General features: G+C 47.1%; 1 pseudogene; it reads left to right on the top strand.

The window, feature by feature from the left end:
- Positions 1–5,172: 5,172 nt before the first annotated feature.
- On the top strand, positions 5,173–10,559 carry LOC124509234 (GTP-binding nuclear protein Ran-like; annotated as a pseudogene).
- Positions 10,560–22,394: the final 11,835 nt, after the last annotated feature.

Here is a 22,394-nt window from a genome sequence, read left to right on the forward strand (position 1 = left end):
GGAGTGACTGCCAGTAGGTACTGGTTTCCTTCTGCCCCGGTAAGAATGTTCTGGTTGCACAACAGCGTAACGGCACTGAATGCTACTGAACTATATACACTTTAAGATGATTAAAATAGTGACTTTTGCGTTATGCTTATTTTACCACATACACACACACACACACACACACACAAACCCGTGTGCCTTTCCTGCCTGTGGCTATAAGGAACCCTCTCACCTGCTCATCCCCTCCCCCCAACACACGGGTTCCACAGATAATCTCCTGTACCTTCTCTGTTGGCCAGCCCTTCCTGTCACCTACCCCCCACCCCCACGCCCCAGGTGCCATGCCCACAATGGGCCAGGCCCAGAGGCCTCCCACCGGAACCGGGGCTACGGGGTGTTCGGCTGTGAGGACTGACAGTCGTCATGTTCCTCAGAGTGATTTTCTCACCTAAATCCTTCACTTCTGCCTCCTCACCCCAACCCCCTACTCAGACACTTAAGGACAGCTCTGGAGTAAGGGAAGCTTTGGACAGTCTCTTGGAGACCCCTGGGGGGGGGGTGCTGGGTCCCAGGGGTCAAAGACAATGCCTTGTTGAAAACATTAGCTATTCCCATGGCTCCAAGGCCCAAGGCAGCCAGCCTCTAAGGGGGCCACGGCGGGGGGGGGGGGGGGCGCGGGAAGGTGGGGGGCAGCCCAACCTGCAAACAAGGGCTGTGTGAACCCCATCAGATCATGGGCCCGGCTCAGGGCGGTGTCACGGACACAGGCCCTCCAAAACCCTGAGCCTTCGTGTCCAGCTGGTGTGCCCACCCTGACTCGTGGTCGCGCCGGGTCACAAGCACCCCAGGATCACCTACTAAGCTCCCTCCCTAGTCCCAGACACCCCAAATCACGCTTTAGGAGCCTGAGGGGTGGCAAAGCCCCATGCTTGAGAGGACACCCACCTCACAGACCTCAGCGGACGGCACACCCCCGAGGGGTCCCGACCCTTTGCCCCCGGGGGCCTATGGGTGACGAAAACTCTTCTGTACACCTGAAAGGGCCCCCGGAACTTTAGTGGGGAAGCTGGCCCGCTTCTGAGGCTCCTGCCCCATCTGGCGGGGTCCGCGCGAGCTCCTGCCGGCTTTACCTGGGTTCTGCCGGCATCTACGGTCCACCTGGAGAACTACGGCGCAGGGCACCGGAAGTCCCCGGGAGCGAGTCCAGCCGCGAGACGCTGCGGGCCGCTGGACGAGCGAGCGCACGCGGCCCGTGCCTGGGGTGAGGATGTGGTGCCCTCTAGAGGCCGCAGGGCCGTACGGCCGGGGACCGGGTGGGCGCTAGAGGGCCTCTGCGCGCGCTAAAGGCTGGCAGGTGCGGGACCTAGGCGGACTGAGAGGCGAGCGATTTGTTCAAGGTCATAGGGAGACACAGATCCGAGCCTTCTGGAGTTGGGCCTTTGGTATTCCGCTGCCGCTTGTTAAAGAAAACAAAAAACCCTCGCACACTCATGCCTGCCCGGAGCAATGAAGCTTAAGTGTCAGGGCACTTCATTTGCCAAGGGCGCTCTTCAGGGCCCCAGAAATGTATTCACATGGTCGTGTTTGTTTCTACGATTTGCAGAAGTGAACCATTTGAGCTGTAATTGGTTAAGATCGCTCTCTTCCCGCTCTCTCTGTCACACTTCCCCTCCGGTCCTGGAGAGGCCAAGGGCCTTTGGGGGCTGGCTAAGGGGAAGTTGAGTTGAGGATACATTTAATGTGCCTTTAATGAGAGCTGTTTACATATGTAGTTATTACTAGCCATCCTGGGGTAGGAATGACTTCCGGGAATAATCCCACCGCCCACCTGGCATCATGACATCGAGCACTACAGCAGCTGGGGTGTGGGAGGAGGAGAAATGAGGTTTAAAATGTACAGAGCCGGAAGCTAGTCTGTGGGAAATTCTTCCAATCACCAAATACCTAAACTTGTGAGCAGATCAAAACAGAAATTTTTCCTCCTAAGAATATCATCAATAATGCAGTGAATATAATTGCAAACCCCCTATAAAATGAAATTATTTTTCAAGTATGCCCATATGTAACCAATAGAAACAATTCTGGCATGGAAAAGTAAACTGTAACAGTTTTTCTTTTTTTCACATCATACCAAAAGGGAAAGCGATACATTTTGAATAGAGCTAACATATGAGTTCTTGGTTTAATAACCTACTCAATGAAAAGAAGTGAAGTATACGAACACAATGGGAAAAATATTTAACTTTCTTGCTGATTTGACCAAAACACTGACATTGACAAAGATAACAAATCTCAGACCTGTAAAAGACATTGAGGTCAAGTTGGCTGATGAGAATTGTCAATTCAGAGTATTTAAGATTGCTCCCTGAACATGAACCCTTGATATGCTCTGAAAATGTACAGCTTTTCATAAAAGAAACTCAATAGAGGTTCCCCCATATTTGACAGCAGTCCCCTAAATGAGTAACAAACTCTGAAGTGGTAAGTTTTCTAAACTATAAATAATGAAAACCAAATCTCCATCAACTATGCCAGAAGAAAACCAGAATGAATTATCTTTCTATCCTCTTGCTAGAAAATGATATTACAAAATTGTTGTCACACAAAACGGTGCTGAAAGAGTCTGCAGCCAAAAATCGTAGGGGAAAAAAGGCTTGTAGGGGTTTGTCAGGCAGTTAACAAAACTTTATGTCAGTTTTCTGAATTAGGTGAGATTTGAGGTATTTCTCAGCCTTTAAAATGCTATATGTTAGGCGCCTGGCTGTCTTGATCTCTGGGTCATGAGTTTGAGCCCTGCATTGAGCATAGAGATTAGTTTTTTAATGTTTATTTATTTATTTTTGAGAGAGAGGGCGAGAGAGAGTGAGCGAGCTTGAGCAGGGGAAGAGGGCAGAGGGAGAGAGAGAGAGAGAGAGAGAGAGAGACAGAGAGAGAAAGAGAGAGAGAGAGAGAGAGAATCCCGAGCAGGTTCCATGCTACCATCTCGGAGCCCAACTCAGGGCTCAATCCCATCACCCTGGGATCATGACCTGAGCCGAAATCAAGAGCCAGACAATCAACCAACTAAACCACCCACACACCCCTTTATAGATTACTTAAAAAAAAAAAAAAAGTATGCTGCGGTGCCTGGTTGGCTCAGTTGGTTAAGTGTCCAACCTCAGCTCAGGTCATGATCTCGTGGTTCATGAGTTTGAGCCCCACATCAGGCTCTGTGCCTGGAGCCTGCTTTGGATTGTGTCTCCCTCTCTCTCTGCCCCTCCCTTGCTTGTGCTCTCTTTCTCTCTCTCTCAAAAATAAACATTTTTTTTTAAAGTATGCTATGTATTGTGTTTTCTTTCTGAATCTGCATAACATTCTTCTCCTACCTAATTCTGTATCCATAATGTTCTGTTCTTTTTTCTCTTTAAGGGATCCCCAAATCATAAAATAAAAAACCCCACAAAACCTGGATCTACTCTCCCACACATGTGCACACGCACGCCCATGTGCACACACACAGACACACTCATATACACAAAAACCAAGAAGAACCACAGGCTCGTTGAGTAAAAAGAGGCACAAGAGCCCTTCCCTAGACACATTTGTGTGCTTCGGAGTCGCTCTTTTTATCGGTAAAAAGGTGCTGGTCATCAGACTTCTACTCCAGAAAATATATAGAATCATAAAATGACCACAGATTTGTTAAAAGCTAGATCCAGTGAGAATTATTTTCACTAAGTAAGCTCATTTTACTAACAAAGCTAATTTTCCTGGGGCACCTGGCTGGCTAAGTCGATGGAGTGTGTGAATCTTGATCTCGGCGTTGTGAGTTCGAGCCCCATGTTGGATGTAGAGATTACTTAAACATAAAATCTTTTTTTTTTTTAAAGCTAATTTTCCTGTTGGTTTCCCCGATGCCTTCCAATCCTTTAATGTCACCCCCAAAGGAATTGCAGAGGACAGCTTTGGGCCATTATTTCACCATTCCCCTTAGACAGAAGGAGTGGTTTTTCTTCCTCGTTAGCCTGTTGGGTATTTTAAGATTGTCATCATCTGTTATGCAAAAGAGAAAAAAAGAAAAAAGAATCAAAGGAAAATCAAACTTATGTTTTGTCTTAATATTTCACGAGCCAAACTTCTTTCATTTTGTTCAATTGACATTTGTAGAAAGGTTCTTTTAAAGTCTGCTGCTCAGAGTTAAGCAGTCACAACCTGCAGAGAGGTACCTCGTCCATCTGAATGTGCAATAATATCCTCGTTGGTCGGGAGCTTCTAGTCCCATGGTGGTTTTTTCCTGTCAGGCTGTACTAGAAGAAGAAACATAGGAGGCATAAGGGTATGCCAGATGGTGAAAAATAGGTTTACGGCACCAAAATAGTGTTGTTTTTTTATTAAAAACTAGGCTAGTATTGAATGCCAGAAGGTGTGAAACCCAGCTCTGAGTAAGAATCTCCACATTTAGCATTGATCTTGGCCCGTGTGAACCTCCCACCAGGGGAAGCAGAGTAGGCCCACCAGCCTGCCTGGGGACATTGTTGCCAGGCTACCTGCACAGCATCCTGGAGGCCCAAGAGAGAGCAGGTGAGCTTGCTTCTTGGGAGGGTCAGCTTGGCTCCCCAAACCCCCTTCCTACGCTCATGCCCGTTACCATCACACCGGAAGTTCTTTGCTAGATGCTCTCTGAGTCACCCACATCTCTTTCATATTGGATTCCAAAATCTAAGAACCCGTAAGGCTGGAACCTTGACCTCCAAGAAGTTTTAGGCTTCTGCAGCATCAGTAAAGGTAACAGCTGTCTCCAAAAGTGTTCCCAAAACCCTTAGCAGCCCATGTCCCTCAAACACTCCAACTTAAGGGAAACCAACATCCCAGAGGATTAGGCTCCTCACTTGGAAAGTCCTTATTTGCCTCCATCACCATAGTCTGAGTTGGTTAGTGTTTGCTGCAAAACAGTCCACAACCAAGCTTAGTGCCTTACGACACCAACTCTAGATTTAGCTCTTCATTCTGTGGACTGGCAAGCTGGGCATAGCTCCACTGATGCACGTGGCTCACACCCACATGTACAATATCCACTGCCAGGGTGGCTGGGGACAGTCTGGTCTGCGATGGCCTCACCTGGTCAGATCGTCTTTCTCCCATACGGAGAGCAAGCAGAAACAGCAATGAAGCCCAAGGCTTCTTGAGAGGCCTGGACCAGGCACGATGTTTGGTATTCGGATTGGTCAGAGCAAGTCCCAAGACCAGACCAGGTTCCACTCTGATGGGAAGAGCCGCTCTGCATTGAAAAGGGAGGGTAATAATTGTGTCTCTCTGTTTTCTTTAAAAACTTTGTATCATGGAGCACCTGGCTGGCTCAGTTGGTAGAGCATGCAACTCTTCTTTTTTTCTTAAGTTCATTTATTTATTTTGAGGAAGAAAAAGAGAGTGGGGGGGGGGAGAGGAGCAGAGAGAGAGGGAGAGAGAGAATCCCAAGCAGGCTCTGTGCTGTTAGCTCGGAGCCCAGCCAGGGGCTCGAACTCATGATCCATGAGATCGTGACTTGAGCTGAAATTAAGCGTCGATGCTTAACTGACTGAGCCACCCAGGGACCCTGAGCGTGAAACTCTTAATCGTGGGGTTGTGAGTTTGAGCCCCACACTGGGTGTAGAGCTTACTTAAAAAAAAAAAAAATTTTTTTGTATTGTGGTAAAATATGCATAACATCAAAATTACTCTTCTATCCATCACTACCGTCCATTTCCACAACTTATTAAAAATAGATTTTTTTGGGGGGCGCCTGGGTGGCGCAGTCGGTTAAGCATCCGACTTCAGCCAGGTCACGATCTCGCGGTCCGTGAGTTCGAGCCCCGCGTCGGGCTCTGGGCTGACGGCTCAGAGCCTGGAGCCTGTTTCCGATTCTGTGTCTCCCTCTCTCTCTGCCCCTCCCCCGTTCATGCTCTGTCTCTCTCTGTCCCCAAAAAATAAATAAACATTGAAAAAAAAAATTAAAAAAAAAAAAGATAAATAAATAAAAATAGATTTTTTTTTTAAAAAATGCTACCTTTTATTCATTTAGCACTTTTACAGTTAGTTCAGGACCATTTCTTTTCATTGCCTCAAAGAATCTTCTGTGTTCTGCCTATTCATCCCTCCCTCTAACCCAACCCCTGACAACCACTGGTCTTTTTACTGTCTCCATAGTTTTGCCTTTCACTAGTGGCATGCATTCACATTTCCTCATGTCTTTTTGTGGCTTGACAGCTCATTTCTTTTTAGTGCTGAATCATATTTTACTGTGTGGATGTACCACTGTTTATCCACTCACCTACTGAAAACATCTTGGTGGCTTCCAAGTTTTGGCAATTATGAATAAGCTGCTACAAACATCTGTGTTCAGGTTTCTGTGTAGACATAAGCTTTCAACTCCTTTGGGTAAATACCAAGGAACACGTTTGCTGAATTACATGGTAAGCCTATGTTTAGTGGGAGCTGTGCTGGGCTTTTTTTTTAACTTTTTTTTTTTTTTAAAGTAGGCTCCATGCCCACTATGGGCTTGAACTCACAACCCTGAGATAAAGAGTTGCACGCTCTACCGACTGACCAGCTGGGTGCCCCTAATGTTTTTTGTTTGTTTGTTTGTTTGTTTGTTTGTTTGTTTTAAGTAATCTCTACACTTGGGGCATCCAGTTGGCTGAGCATCAGGCTCTTGGTTTCGACTCAGGTCATGATCCCAGGGTGGTGGGATCCAGCTCTGCATTGGGCTCTGTGCTGAGAGTGGAGCCTGCTTGGGATTCTCTCTCTCTCCTTCTTCCCTCTTCCTCACTTGCACGCTGTCTTTCTCTCTCTCAAAAATACAATACAACGTAATAAAATAAAATAAAATAAAATAAAATAAAATAAAATAAAATAAAATAAAATAAAAGTAATCTGTACACCCAACGTGGGGGGCTTGAACTCACAACCCCAAGATCAAGAATCACATACTCTACTGACTGAGCCAGCCAGGCACCTTGTTTTTAAGAGACTATCAAACTACTTTCCATACTGGCTGTACCATTTTGCATTCCCACCAGCAATGAATGAGAGTTCCTGTTCCTCCATTCTCAGCAGCATTAGGTGTTGTCAACTCCAGAATTTTTCATCATCCCAAACTGAAACTCTGTACAATGACTGCCCCTTCCCCCTTCCTCAGACCCTGGTACCCCTATTCTACTTTCTGTTTCTATGAGTTCAACTATTCTAGATACCTCATAGAGGTGGAATTGTGGCCTTTTTTCTTTTTTTTTTTGAATTGTGGCCATTTTTTTTTAATTTTTTTTTTAACGTTTATTTATTTTTGAGACAGAGAGAGAGCATGAACGGGGGAAGGGCAGAGAAAGAGGGAGACACAGAATCGGAAGCAGGCTCCAGGCTCTGAGCCATCAGCCCAGAGCCCGACGCGGGGCTTGAACCCGCGGGAACGGACTGCGAGATCGTGACCCGGGCCGAAGTCGGACGCTTAACCAACTGAGCCACCCAGGCGCCCCTGTGGCCATTTTTGAAAACAATCTGTCACCTACTCTTAACAGGTAGATTTTATGGATCTCCAAACTCTTTTTTTTTTTTTACAATTATTTATTTATTTTGAGAGAGAGAGAGTGCATGCACACACAGAAGAGAGGCAGAGAGAGAATCTAAGCAGGCTCCATACCATCAATGCAGAGCCTGACATGGGGCTTGTATCCACGAACCGTGAGAGCATGACCCGAGCTGAAACCAAGAGTTTGTCACTCAGCCAACTAAGCCACCCAGGCACCCTCCAAATTCTTCATCATCTACTTCTGTCCCACATTCTGGGTACAGCCATCCTTCCCAGTCACATGTACATAGAATCTCCAAGATGCCTGGTCTCCAAGGGTATGGTAGTGGAAGATCTTATTCTGCCTGAAGTTCAGGATTCAACTTGGACCGGGGAGTGGTGGTCAGTGCCACAGGCAACTTAGCACAGACCTGCTCAGGTCTCCTCTCTCTGTCACTTTTGTGTCAGTTCCCTCACACACCAGGGAGGAGACATGATGCTTCTGACATGTCCCGGCTGGCTGGGTGGTGGGGGGGATCAAGAGCCCCTCTAGCTACCAAGACCAACTGTGCTCTTTCCGCACCCCTGTGCCTTCTCCCTGAGCTCAGCTAGCAGGAAGCAATGTGGCTGCCACTCAGCACCCTGGGCACAAAGGTATGGAGACCCTGGGGAGGGAACTAGTGATGTGACCCATCCTTTTCATTGACCTTCAAACCGCTTACAATAACAATGTGACCCCCCACCCCAGCCTAGGACAGGAGAGGTAGAAGAGAAAGGGATGTGGAAAAAGGAGAGAGAGGAAAAGCAGAATGAGAGGTATGTGGGAAAGAATGAACCTTGCTCAAAGAAAGGTGTGGCCTTTGTCTTCAACTCCTGGGAGGTGATGTCTATATCACCTGTGGAATGTCTTGCCAGATAAGAGTGTCTTTGTTGGGAGCTTAGGTGGCTCAGTTGGTTAAGCATCTGACTCTTGATTTAGGCTCAGGTCATGATCTCGTGGTTCATGAGTTCAAGCCCTACATCGGGCTCTGTGTTGACAGTGCAGAGCCTGCTTGGGATTCTCTCTCTCTCTCTCTCTCTCTCTCTCTCTCTCTCTGTCAAAATAAGTAAATAAAGTTTTAAAAAATGAGTGTCTTTGTTTACAAGGGGGCCTGGGACCACACCAGATAGTGTAACAATGTGGTTTATGGTGGGGGCTTTGTGTCACAAGGTTATCAGCTCAGCCTTCACAGAGTGGGCAACGAACCATGTCTACATGACTGAGCTCCAGTGGAAATAGGCCACCGAGGCTCAGGTGAGCTTCCCTGGTTGGCGATACTCTTACATACTGTCATACATAGCTGCTGGGAAGAGTTAACGCTGTCCATGACGCCACCAGGAGATGACAACTGGAAGCTCTGTGTTTGGACCTGTCTGGACTCTGCCCCTTGTGTCTCTTCACTTAATTGATTTTAATCAGTATCCTCTCTCTGTAATAAACTGTAGTGGTGAGTATAACAACTTTCAGTGAGTTCTGTGAATCTCTCTAGCAAATAATTAAAACTGAGGGTGGTCTTGGGGACCCCTGAACTCTGCAGTCGGTGTGAGAAGGGAGAGTGGTCTTGTAGATTGTTGTCTAGTTTTACAAGGGGGTACACAGGGGTGCCTGGGTGGCTCAGTCGGTTAAACATCCAACTCTTGGTTTCAGCTAAGGTCATGATCTCAGGGTTTATGAGCTTAAGCCCTGCATTGGGCTCTGTGTTGACACCGAGGAACCTCCTGCTCTCTGCCCCTCCCCTGCTCACACTCTCTATATCTCTCAAAATAAATAAATAAACTTAGGGGCCCCTGGGTGGCTCAATTGGTTAAGTGTCCGACTTTGGCTCAGGTCATGATCTCACAGTTTGTGAGTTTGAGCCCCACCTCGGGCTCTGTGCTGACAGCTCAGAGCTTGGAGCCTGCTTTGGATTCTGTGTCTCCCTCTCTCTCTTCCCTGCCCCGACTTGTGCTCTGTTTCTGTCTCTGTCTCTCTCTCTCTCAAAATAAAAAAAACATAAAAAATTTCTTTTAAATAAATAAATACACTTAAAATAACAACAACAAAGAACCAAGAAGGTACACAGATGGAGAATGCTATCATGTTAACAGTAAATCCAAGAATAATGGTCATAGTGCCCTCAGTCAGATGGGGCACAGGGATGCTTCTGGAAGCCACCTAAGGAGAATCACAAGTTCAGTTCAAACTTATATTGGTTGGTGATGATTGTGCTGGAAAAAATGGCATTCGTGAAATGTCATTTGAGTGCTGAGTTGAAGAAGTATGTGACTACATTGGAGGTTGAGGACCATTCCTTTCTATTCCACACCAGCAGAGGACCTGTTAAGTTGAACGTACAGGATATAACTAGTCATAAGAAATTGGGTAGATTGAGAGATGGCTGTTATATCCAAACAGAGTGTGCCATTATGATGTTTGATGTAACATTGAGTGTTACCTCCAAGGATGTGCCTAACTGGCATAGGGATTCGGTACAAGTATGTGAACACATTCCTGTCACATTGTGTGGCAACAAAGTGAGTATTAAGGACAGGAAATTTAAGGCAAAATCTATCACCTTCCATTGAAAGAAGCATTTTCAGGGGCGCCTGGGTGGTTCAGTTGGTTGAGCATCGGACTTTGGCTGAGGTCATGATCTCACGGTTTGTGAATTCGAGCCCCACGTGGGGCTTTGTGCTGACAGCTCAGAGCCTGGAGCCTGCTTTGGATTCTCTCTCTCCGCTCCTTCCCTGCTCATGTTCTGTCTCTCTCTCTCTCTCTCTCTCAAAAATAAATAAACATTAAGAAAAAAAAGAAAGAAGTATGTTCAGTCTTAGACATTTCCGCTAAAAGTAACTACAAACTTTGAAGAGGTCTTCCCTTTGATTTGTTGGAAAACTAATTGGAGACCCTAACTTGGAGTTTGTCGCCATGCCTGCTCTTGCCCCACCAGAGGTTGTCATGGATGCATTTTTGGGAGTGCAATATGAGGCTGGTGGAGTGGGGCCCCCATAGCATGCCCAGAAACACCATCTCCACGGGTATCAGGTACCTCTCTCCTTTTGTGGCTGGTGCACAGTTTCACGGTGTCCACGCCAACCGCGGGTCAGCTGCTCTCTAATGCGGGTGCCTTCCGCAAATTAGACCATTTTAAGTACCTGATAGGAGAAGATACATTGGCTTTCAAAATCCATTTGCATTACAATAAGAACTTTCAACATTTCATCTGTCCACTAAAGGAAGAGCTGCCAGAGCCTTTAAATATAATTTCAACTGTTGCACAAGTTTAAGTGGATGATAAAAGATGGTAGTTGTTTACCTGTGCTAATGAAATTTCTCCTTGATGGTGACTATCAAGCATTCGAAGTGTTCATCGATGAATTACGTGTGGCCGTTGCGAGCATTAAACCTCATATAAAAAGTTACGTGGAAGGAGCGACTGTGTGGCTCAGTTGGTTGAGCCGACGCTTGATTTCGGCTCAGGTCACGATCTCAGGTTCATGGGATCGAGCCCCACATGCAGCTCTGCGCTGACAGCACAGGGCCTGCTTGGGATTCTCTCTCTCCCTCTCTCTCTACCCCTCCCTTGCTCACTCACTCTCTCACTCTCAAAATAAACACATAAACTTAAAAAAAAAAGTTACATTGATGAAAACAAACTGTGGTAGATTGATTAAAGGCCACCAATCCCTCCCATGCTGGTTTGCACTGTGCAATGTGTCCCCCCACGTCTTCTTCCCATCCAAGGGTGTGTCTTTTTCTCCACTTCCTTACCCGAGTCTGGGCTTGCCCTGTGACCTGCTTGGGCCGATAGAAAAGGATGGAAGTGACTTGGGGCTCCCATGGTTAAGTCAGGAAGTTTAAGGGTTCTGCCTTGATTCTCTTGGAAGGTTCTGGTTGCTATATAACAATCCATCTAGCCTACTAGAACACGAGAAGCCATGGAAGAGAGGAGACATGAAGTGTCCTAGTCCACAGCCAGACATGCAAGTGAAACCATCTTGGACCTTCTAGCCCAGATGAGCCTCCCTCTTGAATAATTCTAGTCAAAACCCACAGAAGAAGTGCCCAGCCAACCAGCACAATCATGACAAAGCATAGAGTATTGCTGTTTTAGGCCAGTACACTTTGGGATGCCTTGTTATCTGGCAAAGGCTAAAACACAAGGTCAAGTTATCATTTAAAAAAAGTGAAAGGGGGAGCCTGGGTAGCTCGTTGGTTAAGCATTGGTTCAGGTCATGATCTCATGGTCTGTGAGTTCAAGCCCCGCATGGGGCTCTGTGCTGACAGCTCAGAGCCTGGGGCCTGCTTCAGATTCTGTGTCTCCCTCTCTCTCTGCCCCTCCCCTGCTGGTGCTCTGTCTCTCTCTCAAAAATAAACATTAAAAAAAAATTTTTTTTTAATGAAAGGATGGGGCGACGGGGAGGCTCAGTTGGTTAAGCATCCCACTCTCGATTTCAGCTCAGGTCATGATCTCCCGGTTCATGGGATCCGGTCCCAAGTTGGGCTCTGCACTGACAGCATGGAGCCTGCTTGGGATTCTCTCTCTTTCTCTGCCCCTCCCCGGCTTGAGCTGTCCCTCTCAAAATAAATACACAAAACAAAACAAAACAGGATAAGAACAGGAGGGGAGTGATGAAACAAAATTGGCCATATCTTGATCATTGCTGAAGCTGAAAATTATCTACTCTTCTATTTTTGTGGGAACTTTTCCATAGTATAAAGGAGAAAATAAAGAAAGGGTTGTAAAGATTTCATTTAGGAAATTGTATTTACATAGTGGGTATTTCACCTTTTGTAATCGTTTATATTTCATTTTCTTTACATGATTGCATAATATAGAGAATGAAATAATTTTTTTTTTTTTTTTTTTTTACTCACCAAGCCCCATTTGGACTCTCCAAATACTCACCAGTTCACCCCTGAAAGTCACGGGGACATTATATAAATTTTCTGGGTGGCTCATGAGGTGAACAAGGATGAGGAGCCCGGTCTGACCCCACATCCATAAACCCTGCCAAAAGCAGCTGGCGCCCGCACCAGGGAGGGTTCCAACAGGGCAGGAGCCCTTCCCCCCTCCCCCACCCCCCGGCCGCGCTCTCAGGCGTGGGAGGAGACGATGAGGAAGTCCAGCCTCCTGGAAAGCCAGCTTGGCCCTCCTTCCCTCCCTGCTGTCCGCTCTGTGGCTCCGTAGTGGCTGTGCCCAGGCCCGCCTGCCCGATGGCGCGCGCCCCGGCCTCCGGGTGGGGGTGAGAGTGCTGGGAGGGGCCGGAAAAGGCGGGTCAGCCTGAGTTACGAACCGCACCAAACCATCCGGGGAGGGGCCACAAGCTTCTCTTTCAATGATCGGGCAAAGGCTGTCCTTCGATCTCCTCCTCCTTCCTTGCGAGGGGACGGGTGGCAGGCGCACCGCGTTAGGTTCCCAGTCGCTCTGGGGCGCCCCGGCTTTGGGAAGCGGGGAACCTCTGCCCCTCCGAGTCACACTCTCTGGAAGCCCCGGCACCCCTAGGCTCCGGTCCTCGACGGCTGTACACCAGCGCGCAGCCCCAACGTGAAGGGCTGACGGGGGACCGCGCCGAGGGCCTGGGCCGGGACCTGCGCAGTCCCCAGCGGGGCACCGGGCGGCCGGGAAGGTGGGGGGGCGCGGCCCGGGCTCAGCGGTGAACGCCCCCCGAGGCAGTCTGGAACCCGACTTTCCATCGCCTCATCGATCCCGTCCCGCTTCCTAACGACGTTTGGAATGACTGATGCGAGCTCTCGGGCCTCGAAGCCACCCTCCCAGGAAGCCCTCTTTCCTTGCAAGGGCGCCCAGACCCCGCGGAGCGAGCGGGGACGGAGGCGGGAGCGTGGGGGGGTGGGGAGGGGGCGGAGGAAGGAAGCCGGGGGGGGGGGAGGAGGGAAGGAGGGAGAGAAATGAATTGCATTGGCCAGTCGCATCCGCAGCGGATGATGCTGACACCCTCCATGCGGTCCCCTCCCAGGGGGGCAAGCGCTCCGCTCCCCCACGCCAGGCTGCAGACAAATGAACACAAAGCACGCGGACTAGAACATAAACAAGGGTATTTTATGACTTCCTTTTTATTTATTTATTTATTTGGCACACTAATTAATAAATAAACTCCTGCAACGCGGGGGGGGGGGGAGGGGGGGGGGAGAAGCAAGCAAGCAGAATCCAAACATCCTCTCTGTTGCCATTTGGTTATGTAAAAAGGAGGAATTAAGGCAAGTTGGTGGTGAAGAATTCCTCCAATGCCACGCTCCAGATCAGAGCCCCTGCAAGACCTGAAATCAAAAAGAAAGCGGGCACCAGCAGCAAGCACAGAAAGTGGGGCAGAGGTCTGCCAGCAGCTCACATATTGTTCCTGCTCCTAAGGGGACGATTGTCACATGTCACAGAATTAGGCCCAGCTGTAAGCCACCAGCCCTACTACACACCACCTCCTAGTAACAACCCCTGCCTCCCCATTCACTTTCTTTCTGACCAGGGATGGGCTCCGAGGCAGCTTCCATTGTACCGGGTCCCCACCTCCACCCATCATGGCCAGAGGTGCTGGGGCAGGGAGTGGACACCTGCCCCAAGATACTGGGCCACAGGAGTCCCCTCACCCAGGAATTTAGGACTGGATGGAGAAAGAGAAAATAGTTTATGAAGAGCCAGACGCCATTTGGTGTAAACAGGGGAGCCCTGGCGGGTTGTAGGTCTGGGGAGACAGAGGGAGCAGTCTGGGAGAAAAAAAGGCCAAGGGAAGGAGGAAGAGAGGGGGAGACAGAAAGAGAGAGACAGGGAGAGATGGAATAAAAAGCTGCTGGCACAGAGGGGCAGGATAATGCTCCCTGCTGCCTTCTAGGCCTTTCTGAGGCCCTCGGCAGCATCCTCCTCCCCCCATATTTGGTAACAATAATCCCTGTCTTCTGGTTCACCAGGCGTCTGTGACCTGTAACCTGAAGTTCAATGAGCTGGAAATTTCTGTTGCTTGTACTAAACGGGTACAAATAATAAATTAGGCATTTAGCTATGCCTAAATAACATAGCTTCAAATCAAAGCTTCCTTTATCATTTTACTTTAAAATTTTTTGATTGATTTATTTTTTAAATGTTTATTTATTTTTGAGAGAGAGGGTGAGCACAGGTGGGGGAGGGGCAGAGAGAGAGGGGGACAGAGGATCCAAAGTGGGCTCCATGCTGACAGCAGAGAGCCTGACACAGGGCTGGAACCCACGAACCTAGAGATCATGACCTGAACTGAAGTCAGATGCTCAACCAACTGAGCCACCCAGGCGCCCCTAGATTTTATTTTTTAGAGCAGTTTTAGGTTCACAGCAAAATTGGGATGAAGGTACAGAAAGTTCCTATATACCCTCTGCCCCCTCCACATGCACAGCCTCCCCCGTTATCAACATCCCACACTAGAGTGCACATTTGTTAAACCGATGATTCCACATTGACATGTCAGTATCACCCAGAGTTTGTAGTTTACCTTAAGGTTTATTCTTGGTGTTGTGCATTCTATGGGTTTAGACGAATGTGTAATTGTTACTGATTGATCTATCATAGACGCTAACTCAGGAAATGAACAGATTGAGCCCTGGCACTGCCCCAGCCACCTGCTCCATCCGGTGGGGGGGGGGCACCAGGGAGGTTGGGGGCTGGACAAGTGGAAAGCATAGCTCCTGGTTAGGTTTGCCAATGCTGTTGCCAAACTCAGGTACAACTCATCATAAGAGAAGTCAATAACTCAAGAGATGAAGGTTTGGAAGAGAGAAAGGGAGAAATTTATTTTGGGTGCCAGCAACTGGAGTTGGTGGCAGGCTCAAATGACCTCTCAGCCTGTAAGATGGACACCTAGAGTTTTAAAGAGAGGTTTGGGGGTATGTGCAAGAGAGCCGACAGGGAGCGCATGATCACAGGTGGGGGTCGGTATGTGTTCAGCCCATCATTATGGGCAGGGAAGGGAACATGTCGGGTGTGGCCTTCTAGGCATTCCGTCGGTATCAGAGCTTTTCTGGTCTGGTGGTTGCAATGTTCCGGTCATTGCAAAACATCTTCGTCAATGCCTCAAGAAAGTGAGATAAGAAATTAACACAATGGGTTTTAGTTAGAGCATGAGTTAAGCGGGCTTGTCTATTTCTGGTTTTAACTCTTGGGGTCTATAGTTGAGCAAGAGGGCTGCCGACATAATGACATGTATCCACCATTGTAAGCAGCATACAGACTACTTTCATTGCCCTGAAAATCCTCTGCACTCTGCCCTTTCTTCCCTCCCCCTAAGCTCTGGAAACCACTGATCCTTTTCCTGTCTCCATAGTTTGGTCTTTTCCAGAATGTCAGATAGTTGGAATCATGCAGTATGTAGCCTTTTTGGATTGGCTTCTTTCGCGTAGTAATTTACTTCTATGGTAGAAGTTTTCTGTTTACATTTTCCCAATCCTTCTCTCCTTTGGTGGACACATTATCTAATACCTTCTAATTGAGGGAAAAAAGCTTATTTTGGGCCTACCAATACATTGGAAGCAAAGGCTTTTTACTTTGGGAAAAGGGAAAAATGACACTTGCTGCACTGGAAACTAGAAGTCCCAGCATTTCTAATTTCAGCCACAATCCAACCTGCTGCGGAAGTAAGGACCACAGTCCAACCTGCCTAAAGCGTTCTCAGACTTCCGAGAGTCCGGAATGCCCCCCAGCCCGGCATCCATGGAACCATCCTAAGGGCTGCCTTTCCTCACTCCGGGCAGCATGGTCCCATCTGCAGTAAGTAGAGGCTGGTGATGCTCTGCATCGAGGCAAAACCATGGGGACCCCCTTTCCCTGGAGGTCAAGAGCATCGTGCTACTGGCAAACTCAATCCCCACTCTGACTCTCTGGCATTCTCCCATCAGCTACAATAACGACAGCAATAGCAGTTGACATTTCCTGACTGCTAATTATATGCCAGGTCCCTTGCGAAACACTTTACATGTATTTATTTAATCCCCCCAACCTAATGAGGTAGGTAATAGTAGCATCCCCTATTTTATTTTGTTTTTGAAATGGATTTATTTTTTTAGTTATCTCTACACCCAACGTGGGGCTTGAACTCACGACCCCGAGATCAAAAGTTGCATGCTCTTCCAACTGAGCCAGCCAGGTGCCCATATCCCCCGTTTTATAACTGAAGAGGCTGAGTCACAGAAGAATTGTCACATGCTCAAGGTCACACAACTTAGAAGTGGCCTAACCAGGATTTGAGTCCAGATAGTCTAGTTCCAGGGTTCAGCTGTGAACCACTGTGTTGTGATGGGGAAGATATTAGTTATATCTATTGCTGTGTAACAAATGTCTTCAAAACTTAGTGGCTGAAAACAATGGACTATTACTATCACACACAGTTTCTGAGGGTCAGGGATCTGGGTGCTCTGGCTCAGAGGGTCTTGTGGGGAAGGCTCTCCCAAGACTTGACTGAACCCAGAGGATCTGCTTCTAAGCACATTGGCTGGAGGCCTCAGTTCTTTGACACATCGGCTGCTCTGAACAAGGCTTCCCCCAGTGCAGGTAATGAGGGGGAGAAAGGGACAGATATTGAGAGATGAGCCACTCTACCTTTTATGACCTAGCTTTCCAATCACATACATCACTTCTGCCTTATTCTATTTATTAAGCCAACCCACAACTCAACAAGAGAGGATTACACAACGACATGAATACAAGGAAGCATAGATCACCGGAGGCCATCTTGGAGGCTGGCTACTATGAGTACGAAGACAAGCTAAGCCGAAAAGGACCTTGCCCTCAGAAAATCCTAAAACCTGCTTCAGAGGTGATAGCAAAAAACTACTGAGCCCCGTGCAAATGTTTGTCGCCACTCAACAAGCCCTTCCCCTGTGCCTGACACATTTCACCAAGCACTATGGAGAAAGGTGGACTCATCTAGAACATGAGCTCTGTGAAGACAGGCTCTACATCTTAGATGACATATCGTTGTCAGTCTTCCATGAATATTTTTAATTGGCTGACACTAAAGAAGTAAAAGATGCACTCACTGCTTTTAGAAAGTTAACCGAGTTTTAAAACAATAGTAATTACATTTTATTTGCATACCTTCTGTGGTAAAATATACGTAACCGAAAATTTCCACTTTAACACATTTTTCAAATGTCCCATTTAGTGGCATTTAAGTATATTCACATTGTTCTGAACCACTATCACCACCATCCAACTCCAGAACTTTCAAATCATCCTAAATTGAAAAAATCTGTGCCCATTAAACAATAACTCCCCAGGGCACCTGGCTGGCTCAGTCAGAAGAACATGTGACTCTTTATCTCAGGGTTTTGAGTTCATGCCCCACGTTGGTGTACAGATTACCTGACAATGAAATCTTTGGGTGCCTCGATTTGTTAAGTATCTGACGCTTGATTTCAGCTCAGGTCATGATCTCACGGTTTGTGGGATCCAGCCCTGAGCCCTGTCTCAGGCTCTGTGCTGACAGCATGGAGCCTATTTGGGATTCCCTCTCCCTCCCTCTCACTCTGCCCCTTTCCTGCTTGTGTGCTCTCTCTCTCAGAATAAAACAATAAAATAAAATAAAATAAAATAAAATAAAATAAAATAAAATAAAATAAAATAAAAACTTTAGGGGGCCTAGATGGCTCAGTTGGTTAGGCATCTGACTCTTGATTTCAGCTCAGGTCATGATCTCAGGGTTCATGAGATTGAGCCCTGAATTGGGCTCCTCCCTGACAGTGAAGAGCCTGTTTGGGATTCTCTCTCTCTCCCTCAATCTCTGCCCCTCCCCCACTTGTGCTCTCTTTAAATAAACATTAAAAAAATTTCTTTAATTTATTTATTTTTGAAAGAGTTAGAGACACAGTGTGAGCAGGGAAGCACAGAGAGAGAGGGAGACACAGAATCCAAAGCAGGCTCCAGGCTCTGAGCTGTCAGCACAGAGCCTGACGCAGGGTTTGATCTCACGATCTGTGAGATCATGACCTGAGCCAAAGTCGGACACTCAACTGACTGAGCCACCCAGGCACCCCATAAATACATTTTTTAATAAATAAGTAAATAAATAAATAAAACAGAAAAATAAATAAATAAAAATAAACAATAACTCCCCATTTCCCTCTGCCCCACCCCGCCCCTGCCAATCACCTTTCTATTTTCCATCTAGGAGTTTGTAAACTCCCGGTACCTGATACAACTGGAATCGTACCATATTTGTCCTTTTGTGTCTGGCTTATTTTACTTAGACTAATGTCTTCAAGGTTCATTCATATTGTAAAATGTGTCAGAATTTCCTTCCTTTTTAAGGCTGACTGCTATTCCATTGGATGTGTAGATCACATTTTTTTAATCCATTCATCCATCACTGGACATTTGGGTTGTTTCCACCTTTGGGCTATGGTGAACAATGCTGCTATGACCGTGGGTGTGCAAATCTATTTGAGCCCCAGCTTTCAATTCTTTTGGGTATATCCCTAAAGTGGAATTATTGGATCATACGGTAATTCTATGTTTAATTTTTTTTAATGTTTATTTTATTTTAGACAGAGAGAGAGAGACAGAGAATGAGTGGGGGAGGGGCAGAGAGAGCGGGACAGAGGCTCTGAAGTGGGCTCTGTGCTGACATCGGAGAGCCCCATGTGGGGCTCAAACTCACAAACTGTGAGATCATGACCTGAGCCGAAGTCAGATGCTTAACAGACTGGGCCACCCAGGCGCCCCATGCCTTTTTCTTGATGGTAAGTAGTACAGGGTGTTCCAACTCATGTTTCATTTTGGAAGTCGCATCCCACTGGCTTCCTAAAAAATTTGTCCACGTGATGGAAATTTCCGTATGGAAATAGTGAATCAAGTTTTGAAGTGGTGATCAGAAAGGCAGATGAAAGAAGAGAATGGCCATTTGAGGCAGAATAAGGGCAGAGACACCATGATACAAACAAGCAGATTACAAATGATTTACCAAGTTGATGTATGAAAAGAGAACAAGGAAGGTCATAGGTACGAGGCTGGAGAGATAGAAGGAAAGAAGGGGGCAAGGGGGGCAGAACAGGACTTGGTGAGCTTTCATGTATGTATTCTTTGTGACCCAGCAAGTCCCCTCATGTGTCAGGGGTCCCCAAGACTGTCAACAGCTAGAACCCAAGGCTTGACCTTTATTGCCCACCTGCTTGTACTCACTGACCTTTGTCTCACATTTTTTCTTAAGCTCTTCTTTCCAGCTTATGTTTAACTCAGGCAAATGGAAAGCAAAACCGCCTCTCAAACAATAGCAACTGCCTTGCCAAGACCTCCCGCTGGCCCAGACCACGCTGACCAGTTTGAGCATAACCCCTGGCTGGAGTCTGGTGCCTGAGCAGATGGACCATGGAGCTACCTCTAGAATGATTGACAATTACTTTTACCTCATTATAATATTAAAATGTCTGCTCAAGGAGGAGCAGAAGCCTCATTTACAAAACATACAATGTACGGATAGGCATATTTCCTTAAGGCGCATGCAAGACCTTATGCCCGCCTCTCCACATGATGACAAGGATCCCCTTTTAAAATATTCATCCTAACCATAATAAAAAGAACCCATCTGCCCTTGCTCAGAGAGTCATGGCTTTGGAAGTTATTCCCTGTGATCTCTTTATTTGCCGCAAATACATTTTCTTTGTGCAACAACTCCACCTGGTGTAGTTTCTATCTGCGACTCGCCAAGGAGTGAACTCACATTAGCTTGGTTACCAGACCACCCCCAGATTTGATGATTCAGCTGGAGGGCTCTCAGGACTCAGGATATAGTTGCCCTCATGGCTAAGACTTATCACAGTGAAAGGACATAGAGCACAATCAGCATAGGGAAAAGGTGCATGAGGTCAAGTCCAAGGGAGACCAGGCGTAAGCTTCCAAGACTCCCTTTCCTGTGGGATCACACAGGATGTGCTTAACTCCTCCAGTGATGGGCCGTGATGACATATGGGACATGATGTCTTACTGGGGGAGTCTGTTAGAGACTGAGCACCCAGGGTTTTTACCAGGGGCTGCTCATGGAGGCACACTTTGCCTGGGCACATACCCAGATTCCAGCCTCCCAGAAAGAAAGCTGGAGTTCAGCACAAACCACACTGTTTGCATCAATAGTCTAGGCACAGTGAACCACTCTTACCAGGTAGGGAATGGTGAGAATCATCTACAAATCCTGATTCCCAGGCACCAGCCAAGGGCCAACCTGGACAACAGGTGTTTCTACGGAAAAGCAATCAGCCCTGCTGTGTTAACCCCGTTTTGCACAACATGTGTCCTGCAGAACTGCTCAGACAGGTCCATGAGGGATATTCACAAGGTGTTCATCACAGGGCTATTTGTGATGATGGGGATTCCCAGGAAATCTGGGCGTTTGTCACAGGGACATGGTTCATGGTTCAGTATGGTGGAGGCATGCCCTGGAATATCATGCAGCAATTAGAAGCAATGGATTATGTGCACATGTACTAACAGGAACAGATCTGAAAAACTTAATCTTTAGTGAAAAAGAAGATAAGAAACTGGATGAAATATATAATCCAATACTATTAATGTTAATTCAAAATATATACAGGTGCCATTTATAGAAATTTCAAAAACAGCAAATGTAATTTATGCTGTTAGAAGTCCAGATACAGGGGCACTCAGGTGGCTCAGTCGGTTAAGTGTCCAACTCTTGATTTCGGCTCAGGTCATGATCTCACATTCATGAGATAGAGCCCCACATCAGGCTCCTCACTGGGCGTGAACCTGCTTAAGATTCTCTCTCTCCCTCCCCTGATTTCATTCTCTTTCTCTAAAAACAAAACAAAACAAAAGTCCAGACACAAATTACCCTTGGAGAGGTAGTGACTGGAAAGGGGCATGAAATGTTTCTGGAGCACTGGTCATGTTTTTTCTCTTGAGCTGGGAGCCAGTCACAAAGGTGTGTCCATTTTGTGAAAATGTACCCAGCTGTGCACTTATGATTTGTGCATTTTTCCATGTGTACGTTACACGGCTATACAACTTACGTGAAAACAAAAAATACATTCATGGAAAACGGCAATACCCATCTGTAAGCGCCCATATGAAGGAAAAATAAACATTAAAGTGTCCATGGAGGGGGAGCAGGAACAGAGATAAGATGTAAAATACATGCACATGCCCATGAACGCGTACACACAACAGGCTTATGGGGATCAATGCTGTTAATATGCCACAAACAGAGGAATATTATTAATTTACCCCTCTGCACCTGGGGTTTAAAGAAAGAAAAAAAGAACGATGCTGAGAAGCTCACCTTGTGATCTCACCTTTCAGAGGAACTCGATTTCTTTGCAGTGTTTATGAGCCCATTTCTGTCTACCCAGTTTCCTAAGAGATTAGTGACCTCCACGCCCACACTGTCCCCAACCTGGAAGAGCTCCTGGGGTTACCTAGCAGTGCTGAGATCCCAGAGGGCCCACCAGCCTAGCTCCGGAACCCCAAAGGCTGCTCACGTCAACACCACTCTTGCTGAGTGATTTAGTAAAGAGGAAAGATACACTCTAATCAAATCCCCGGAAAGACTTAAGAGAGCTTTGCAAGTTTTCACAAGAGCTGCATCCGAATCCCCTGGAGGGCTCATTAAAGCACCCGAGTGCTGGGCCCCGCCCCCAGAGTTTCTGATTCAATAGTCCAGGGGAAGGCCAGAGAATTTGTATTTCTAACAAGTTCCCGAGTGCTGCTGTTGCTGGTAGTCCTGGAACCTCACTTTGAGGACCACTGATGCTCCAACAGAGGAGGAGGAAAAGTACAGCTACCAGTCATTTCTGATTAGCAAGCCTTGCTCCCTCAGGGCTACCCCAGGCTGCAAAACAAACCTCAACCCCGACTGCCATCTAACCAGATGGCATGACCCA

This window comes from Lynx rufus, unplaced genomic scaffold, assembly GCF_022079265.1.
Source record: "Lynx rufus isolate CCGP_SWC_20201006 ecotype Redwood Valley unplaced genomic scaffold, mLynRuf1.p SCAF_14, whole genome shotgun sequence".
In the NCBI taxonomy this organism is placed as follows: domain Eukaryota; kingdom Metazoa; phylum Chordata; class Mammalia; order Carnivora; family Felidae; genus Lynx; species Lynx rufus.